The sequence below is a fragment of the Emydura macquarii genome, unplaced genomic scaffold, assembly GCF_026122565.2.
Source record: "Emydura macquarii macquarii isolate MOO-44397 ecotype Brisbane River unplaced genomic scaffold, CSIRO-AGI_Emac_v2 contig_1832, whole genome shotgun sequence".
NCBI lineage: Eukaryota > Metazoa > Chordata > Testudines > Chelidae > Emydura > Emydura macquarii.
Genome location: NW_027131969.1, coordinates 1 through 9,213, shown reverse-complemented (window position 1 = coordinate 9,213; position 9,213 = coordinate 1). Strand labels below are relative to the sequence as shown.

General features: G+C 40.6%; 1 pseudogene; it reads right to left on the bottom strand.

Moving 5' to 3' along the window:
• Nucleotides 1-376: 376 nt before the first annotated feature.
• LOC137159278 (olfactory receptor 6B1-like) lies at nt 377-1,344 on the bottom strand (annotated as a pseudogene).
• Nucleotides 1,345-9,213: the final 7,869 nt, after the last annotated feature.

Sequence of the window (9,213 nt, the reverse complement as noted above, 5' to 3'; positions counted from 1 at the left end):
GTCTCCCTAGGGAGCATTTAAGAATCCAGGACACCAAGGAGGGACGAAAGTTTGTAACAAGCCAAACCCTCCCACAGGAATCTAAAGCCAAACCTATGCAGAATGTGTTTTCCCAATTCAGTTAAAGCAGAAGAGTGGATGAAACATGTATGGGAATCTTGAATTTCACTGTGCGGAGTGTCGAGCACATCATAGTTATGTGTGCAGCAAGGGTAGTAGCAAAATAGGGGCTCTAATATTTAATGGGAAATACAGCCATCCCAAAACTTAGTATGTCCTCACATTCTCCATGGAAGCCCCAACTGGCATGAGCTAGGGACGACCTAGATGCTATCTCCACTCTTAATTAAGCCAGGTGGATTCATTCCCACGTCAATCACTCCTTCTTCAGTCCTGTTAGCACCATCCATTGACTGATGACCTTTCTCAGGGTCTCCTTGACCTCCTTGTTTCTCAGGCTGTAGATGACAGGATTGACTAGAGGAGTCAGGACAGTGTAGAAGACGGAAAACACTTTGTTGAGGTCTCAAAGTGTGTCAGTGTCTGGTAAAATATAGACAATGATTATAGTCCAGTAGAAAGTTGTAACCACAATGAGGTGAGAGGAGCAGGTAGGAAATGCCTTTTTCTTCCCAGTGGTGGAAGGGATTCTCAAAATGGTGGTGATGATACAAATGTAGGATATCAGAGTTAATAGAAATGGGAAAGAGACACCTATGGAGGCGAGTATGAAACCCAGCAGTTCGAGCAAGTCGGCATCATTACACGAAAGTTTGATCAATGGGTTGAGATCACAAAAGAAATTATCAATTTCACTGGAGCCACAACATTTTGATTGTGAAATCAAACATACAGTTATGGTACTAGCCAAAAGTGCCCATATGCAAGGCCCAACTGCTAGCAGGAGACAGAATCTGTCATTCATAAAGGCTGAATAAGGCAGAGGTTTGCATATCGCTAGATGTCATAAGACATCATGGCTAGGAGACAACACTCGTCACACATCAAGAAATTAAAACAATAACACTGCATGAGGCATCCACTAACAGAAATGGTCCTGTCCCCAGTCAGGAGACTGGCCAGCATCCTTGGCAGTATGGTGGAGCTGTAGCAGATCTCCCAGCACGACAAGTTCTCCAGGAAGAAGTACATGGGGGTGTGAAGGTGCTGATACGCCACAACTAGCGCAATGATGAGCATGTTCCCAGCCACGATCACAATGAAGTTCACTAGAAACAGGAAGAAGAGAAGGGTCTGCAGTTTAGAGAGATTCCCAAATCCCAGGAGGATGAACTTGGTGATGACCGTTCGATTGTACACTTCTGCTTTCTGAGTGAGGGTCATCTAGGCAAATACAAAAACACTAAATGTCAGAGGCAGGACTTTTGAAGGTAGGAAAGGGAATCCATGAACTCCCACGGACTTCAACAAGTGATTAAGGACAGATTTTCAAAACTAGTAGGTGCTTAAGATTGCCGAGAGGTGCCAAAGGCAGTTAGGACCTATAATGAAATCTGTGAGTTTTTGGTGCCTACATGCTTTTGAAAATCCCGCTAGGTGCCTAAACACCTTTAAAAATATGTCCCTAAGTGTTATGCTAAATAAGAACATGAATTAAGCTACACAGCACAACGTAGGGACTGTGGTTTCTCAAGGTGCAGCTTGACAAAGCCCTGGTTGGGATGCTTTAGCTGGGGTTGGTCCTGCTTTGAGCAGGGGGTTAGTCTAGATGACCTCTTGAGGTCCCTTCCAACCCTAATCATAGAATCGCTGAAGACCTATGATTTAATCTATGATTCTAACGTATGCTAACCATTAGGAAGTTTATACCACACAATATAGTAATAAGGAGCTGAGCAAAACTTTTGGAATTCAATTGCACCATTAATGATGGGTCCAATCTTGCAACCTTTCCTCACCTCCGAAATTGCCTTGCTCCAATTCTGATCCCACTTCAATTATTTTTTTTACAACATTAACTTCTGTGGGAGAGCCTTCCACTTGACAGCTGAAGGAGCGAGATCAGAATTGGGACCGGGAAATTACGTGGTTGTCCTGTATTCCTATGTAATTTACATACAGTCAGTGTGTCACTGAAAAACAAAGATGCCCCGTCAGAGTTTGTCCCCTCCTGGAATGCTGGACTGAGCTTCTAGGGGACCTGTCTAAAAACTACAAGAATAATGACTCTGGACACCATTAATCAGCCTGCTTAGAGTTTGAGTTTGTAGTAAGAAGCAGAACAGCGCAGGGAGTCTCTGTTTAGACCCTGAACTGCTGTGGGTCTGGTGTACATATCAGGCAGATGCAACTCTGTGGAGACCGGCACCAGAGAGCCAGAGATCTGACCTGGCGCCAACTTGAGGCATGGGAATGGCAAAGTGGCTTACAGTCCTGGGTATCCTGAGAATTTTCTGTCCCCAATAAAGTCCACTGAGATTGCAATTTTGGGGTGTGGCATTTCATTGATTGGGGATCATATTCTTGGATGTTGTTTCTGGTATACTGTCGTATTCTCCTTGTTAAGAGTGATGAAAATGTGAAATTTTCCAAGGAAAACAGATACTTTTAATGAAAATATTCATTTAGTTGAAAATTCAATTTTCCATTGTTGACTAAGGTATGCTGGCTAGCGCATATATATCATATTAATAATATGTATTTTAGTATGCATTAAACACCAATGACATTCAGCACAAATATTGTAAAACAGTAGCCTAAACTGGCCTTGCATTTGCTGAAGGAAGCATTTGGCATATGTGGACAGGAAACTTATCAAAATAAATACTACCAGCTGAAATGTGTAACTTGGAGAGCATAGTTTCTCCGTAAGGTGAATGAAACATCATTGCACATGACTTCTCTTCAGAAACTGGTATCCTACAGAACCTTTTTCCTGTACCATGCTAACATTAGATATTTGGTCTCTTTAGTACACTTCACAATGAAATAACCAACCAATCTCTCGTCAAGCAATTGACTATAAAATTGATCAACACCATCAAAAATAGTTCTGATGGACAATTATTTACCAGTTCTAATAAACATATGAGCATACATTAAATATAGCATATTTCAAAAGGCATTATAAAAAAGCTATGCATTATAAAGTTGCACAAATAAAAGGATAAATAAGTAATAAGCTAGATCAATAATATATCACTGTCATCAATTTCACTCAAACTATCACCAGGTTAATTGAAATCTGTCAGATTATCAGTCATTTTAAAGGTATAATCAAGCCGCAGCCTGGTCCTATGACCAATATGCCCAGAACGCTGAGTACACCATATCTCTCTGAACCTGCTCTATCTACTCATGGAATTTAAAATAGCTGATTTGGCTTGCCTCAGGAAATAACTGGCTAATAGGGAAACAGTTCACAACTGGTATCTATACCTCCATCTCTCTATCACTATATCTCACTTCCAGAATAAACAGTGGCTTGCAAAACACCAACTCTACTGTACTGAAAAAGTTAGTGCAAAATATTAAAAAGAGGACTCAAATACCGGCAATCAAAGAAACATTGAAACTCTGCCTCTGGGAGTGTAGAAGAGATGATGTTTAGAAGCCAAGCGAGAGGAAGACAATAGATTGATTATTCAGACTTCAAATGTTGTCTTACTTCAAACCTTAATAAGACTTCACTTATTGACCATTCCCACGGATCCTGAATAAGTGAGGCCAGAAGAAGCGTCAAGAAGGGGTTGTTACCAAAATCTGCCCCTCCCTTCCCCCTCCAACTGCACACCTGGGCTAAAGCTAGGCACAACCTGGCACTTAGAAAAGAGATCTAAGGAAGTATTAGACTTGGGCAAGTATCACCTGGTTATAACAGTGCCTAACCTCAATGGCCTAGATTCTGGAATCCTTTATGGTGGTAGTAATCTGGAACAATATCCTTGGAGCCATTGGAGTAATTCTGGATTGACACCGGTATAAATGAGCTCAGACTCTGGATAGGTGATCAAACTGGGGTTGGCTGTGTTATGCTAGAATTGTCCTGTCCTGGAACTGAAGAGAAAACTGCCTTAAGGTAGAACTTCTACCAACTGGAACAGCTTCAACAGGCAAGGCTGAGATTAGCCAACCCCAGAGAAGTCACTACCTGGTGGCTACAGCAGTCACATGGGAGTGGATCGAAGTTTAAGCCCCTGCTCTAAAGTAGGGATTGAAATCTAGGTCTCCCACATTCCAGGCAAGTGCCCTTACCACATGCATATGGTTTGCTGATCATGAAAACATTTGCCCGAGCCAGGACAATTGCATCAAATTCGCAAATAGTTTCAGGTCGGCCAAAACGGCATTTTTAGTGCATTATAGAAGATTAGGGATGGAAGGGACCTCAGGAGGTCATCTAGTCCAAACCTTTGCTCAAAGCAGGACCAACCCCAACTAAATCACCCAATCCAGGGTTTTGTGAATAGTTGTGAATAAACTTGATCTGAAACTTTTTGCCTGCCTCTCCCCAGAAGCAAGGGGTAGGCCAGCAAGTAGCCGATGGATTTTCAGCACAGATCCATTCTGTGCTTTCATTTTAAAAAAAGGTAATAAAGTGTCTAACCCCTCCTAGTTGCAGAGAAAATCCTGAAAATATGAACGTTCAAAAACCAAAGGGAAATTTTTTCTAAAAAAAAGATTGTGTTTTCTGTTTGCTTTAAAAAAAAAATCTCGTGACTTGTCATCGCTTGCAGTAGCTATATTGAAAGTTTGGAAAATTGCAAGAACGATTTAAAAGATTGGAAATGATTTAAAAGATTGGAAAACCTGGCTGCAAGAAAGGTTTATGTTAGATACAAAAAGAACCCCCCCCACACACACACACATAATTTGATCTATAAAGATAGTTAAGCTCTGGAATATGCTTCCAAAAGAGATTGTGGAATTCCCATAATTAGAAGTTTTTAAGAACAGATTGGACAAATACATGTCGGGGATGTTCTTCACTTCAGAAGATTCTGGAAGTGAATTGCTGGCCAGATAAGTGGTGTAGTAGGGAGTTTTTTGGTTTTGTGGAACATTGCTCCATCTTCTTTGGGGAGAGAGGCCTGTACAATTTGGATGACCTCCACATCAGTAGAAGGGGAACCAAAAGGAAGAGATTGTGGAGTGTATGTTGGGTGCCTGCAGTAGGCTGGCTCGTAGACAATATCTGAACAGACACAATGGGGTTGCTGCACCGGAGTCTCTGTGGCAACTACAAATTTAAATGAACCATGTGGTGTTACAACCACCAAATCAAGAGCGTTCTAGAGAACAAAGAAACAAAGAGTGAACGGTGTGGGCAAACAGGCTGGACATAATTGTTGTAGACAACCAGGACCCTGTTAATAGACATTGCCAGACCAGCAGAGAGAAACATGGAAAAGAAACAAGAAGAGAAGAAGGGGAAGTTGGAAGAATGCTACCACCAAATGCAATCAATATGGAAAACTAAAGCAAAGATGACCCTAGTGATTACTGGAGCATTTGGGGCAATCCTTAAGGGTATGAATGAGGAGCTCAGGAATACATGAGGAGTGTGAGACATCATGATCAGTGACCACCAGCAGATTGTGCTATTATGCACTGAGGGAATTATAAGGAAAGACAAAAGGGAATGAAGCTATCTGAGCCTAAAATGCAGGAACAACAAAATGAGTGACAAAGGGAATCAGAGGCTGGAAGATGAGGAAGAGTCAGTTCCAATTTATGAAGCATACTAGAAGGTACAAGAGGACTAAAGGATGAGAAAGGGATGTATAATACAATGTTACAGTGAGTTCAAGGTGAAAGAACAATGTTAAAGGTGAGAGAGATGAAGCTATGTTGAGCAGATGGCAGCAGATATACATTGTACAGTGACCAACAGAAGTTGAATTGTGTTTGTATTCAACATATACTGGAAAATGACAATTATTTGTAATGATTTGATTGATTGATACCTAAGTGAAACCATGAGAGTCAGTTTCCAGAAAAATTAAAATCAATAGAGTAGTTAATCCAAAATCAGTGATATTTTATTTCAAGTGAAAAAAAATATTTCTGAAGGAGAAGTTTGAATATAAAGAGCAGATTCTGCTGTCAGGTACACTGGTGTATGTATAGAATAAAGCAATTGAAGTCACAGATGTTTTGCTAAATCTTCACTGAGGTAACTAAAAGAAAAATTTGGTTCTAAAAGTTGACATTACATGTATTTAAGTCCACCCAACATTGGTCCCAGTTCAGTAGTCCACACGTAACATAGGCCACAATATAATTCTTCTGGTCATTCAATGATCTATTGATTTAGAATTCCAACTAAGATATATTTTTAAGAACAGAATAGTTCAGAAAAGGATACACACAAAAAAGAAACATTTTATGGGATTGGTGTGACCTTTTATTAACTGATCTTCAGGAAGTCCCTGGTTTAAAAAGTAGCTTGTCAAATATCTATCTATCTATCTATCTATCTATCGATCTATCTATCTATCTGTTTATCCAAGATGATCCTAATGATTACTGGATCATTTGGGACAATCCCTAAGGGTATGAATAAGCAGCTCAGGAATACATGAGAAGTGCGAGACATCTAAGATAGATAGATATCCTGCTTTTGTTTGTCTAGGTTCTGTAATGTGGGGACAAACTGCATTTAATGTTTAATTGCAGAAAATATGTATGATCACATCACTGAACTTATCTTCATGGTCTGGTGAGTTATTGTTTCACAATTACCTGAGCTGTCATCGCATCTATCCCCAAAAAAGTTTGAATGACAAGTTTTTCCCTTTCTTTCATTTTCCCTTTGAGTTTAGAAGTTGACTCAGTTCCCACCTCTGCTGATACTGTCTAGAGAATATATATGTAGGAGAATAAAGAGATAAAAACTGGACAATTGGTCAGGCCTAAATTATAGGAAACAGGGTCAAGGCAAGGGCAAACCTTCTTTCTGTTAATTGGTGTGAATTCTAGTTAGAGTTTATTATCTTTTTCTTCTTTTCCTCCGTTCCTGGCCATCTGTGCTGGGAATGAGGTTAATAAAATACCTATTGCTATTTCTGTGCAAGGCCTTTGGTGGGAAGAAAGCATTATCTTCCTTCTCCCCCTGGCATGCCTTTACTTCAAAAAATGTTAGTGTAAAATTTATAGATTTGAAGGTGATTTGCCTGACCTCTGTATGGTAATCCTGTAAACAACAAACAGGGGCGGGTAAAATTGTATTCATTATGTAGTTGTTAATATTCATTTTATAGGGGTCAAAGTAACCAATTAAGGGTCTATGGTGAGTTGCTGGAAATGTATCCATTTACATACTGGTATGGATAAAAGGATTGTAAAGTAACCCCCTCGTTGCTCACTCGCGGCATTCAAGTGGAATGAGCAGGCAATAAAGGGTTCCGTCTCCCCAATCGGCCCCCAGGACAACCTGTTTGGTTATTTCTAACAATAGACATGATTAGCTTTTCTGCTTTGGTTTAGTTCGAAAACGTATTAGCCAAAGTACCAAGAGAGATTCCTCCTTCTCATGTGCAGGATAAATAATGAATCAGAAGAGACTCAGGCTCTTTAGTACTTCATACAAGGCAAGGAAAACGATGCAGGCTATCAAGACCATTGCAGAGAGAATGAAGACCAGTGAAGACAATGGTGACTGAAAGCTGAGAGTGCAGCCTGCGTCCCACTATCCAGGACTGATAGATTATATCACAGATTCGAGATCATGCAGATCTGTCTTAAAGGAAAAGCAACCTTTTCCCCCTCTGCCTATTTCAAATGACGTTATCAGACAGGGAAATAAAAAGACAAACATTAATAATATCATAGATTCTAAGGTCAGAAAGAACCAATGTAATCATCTAGTCTGACCTCCTGAAAACACGTAGCCATCAAACGTAACTAAATTAATTCCTGTGGCACCCCAAAAATTAAAAAAAAAGTTTCTTTGTTCCAAATAGTGTTAGTCTGAAACGTTTTCTAATCTGAAACTGAAATTTAGATGTATTTCCAAAGCAAACAGATGTTTATGTGGCTGGAAATACCAAATTAGCATTCACAGAGATACCTGTTATAGCCCTTCATGATTTATGGCTGTGGCGATTTGGGGAATCTGTCTTTGCAGTTTATGAACTCAGGTTGATGTTACGAAAATATTATAAAATGAAGGCATACCGGAATGACTCTATGTGGAAGTTGAATCCACTACTTGCGGACATGGGCTGAAGGACGTACCTACTAGACAATGGTGAGCCGTTAATCTTCATGGCTGAACTCTGACCCAACAGTTGGTATGCTAAGGAAGTAGGCTGGTACATGGAGAAGCTACCTCCTCCAGATTGTTGCAGGAGGGGCTGGTGATGGTGGATTTGGAAAAATGCCAGGAGCAGAATAAAGGAACTAGATGTTGGTAGGGGGCATATAAACTCAAGACACTCACTAAGACAGGAAGACAAAGTTTTGGGTAGGAGAGGAGAGCAGACAGAGAGGCTTCTGTAGTAAGGGTCCTCTGTAGGTATGGACCAACCAAGTCAGAGAAGGGCATCTGGGGAAAAGAAAGCTCCATGTTTTGGAAAAGAAGTCATGAGCTGCTAACAAAGGACCCTGGACACTCAAGGAGTGTCTTCCAATCTCAGAGAACTCTCCAGAGTGGGGAGAAAGCTGAGGCAGGGAAATGTGGATAGGGGTGTTCAAATGTGGATAGGCTAATTAAAGAGCAATGAGCTTTTAGAATCCTGTGCAAATTCTTGTCTGTGCATCTGTTGACTTTCACTGTAAACCAGAGGGCTCACACCTATAGAAGCTGACATGAGTTTCAGGACCTGGGCAACTGGATGCCCACTGGCAAGAAGGGTGTCAGACAAAAGTCTGCACCTGGAGCCCCAAAGCCAGGGACAGGGCCTAAACTCTGCCCAGCCCCAGCACACTAGAGATTATCTGACTAGATTGCTGACAACGGCTCATTAGGTGTTGGTGTTTTCCTAGTAATTTCTATTCCGTTAAATATCCCGCATCAATCACAGTAACATCTCAGCACCCACAACAGGAAAAACTTTAAAGAGCAATAAAGGAATTCCCAAAAATATCAAATAATGAGCATCATTGGCCGTGAACTCTTCACTGAAGGGAAGTGCTTTTTTAGTCCTACACATCAACATTTAGTGTATGACAGAAGGTGGGCAAATAATCTGAATGTTATGACAACACTTAGATTTCTGGAGTATTTCTAGTGAAAACGTTTTCATTGAG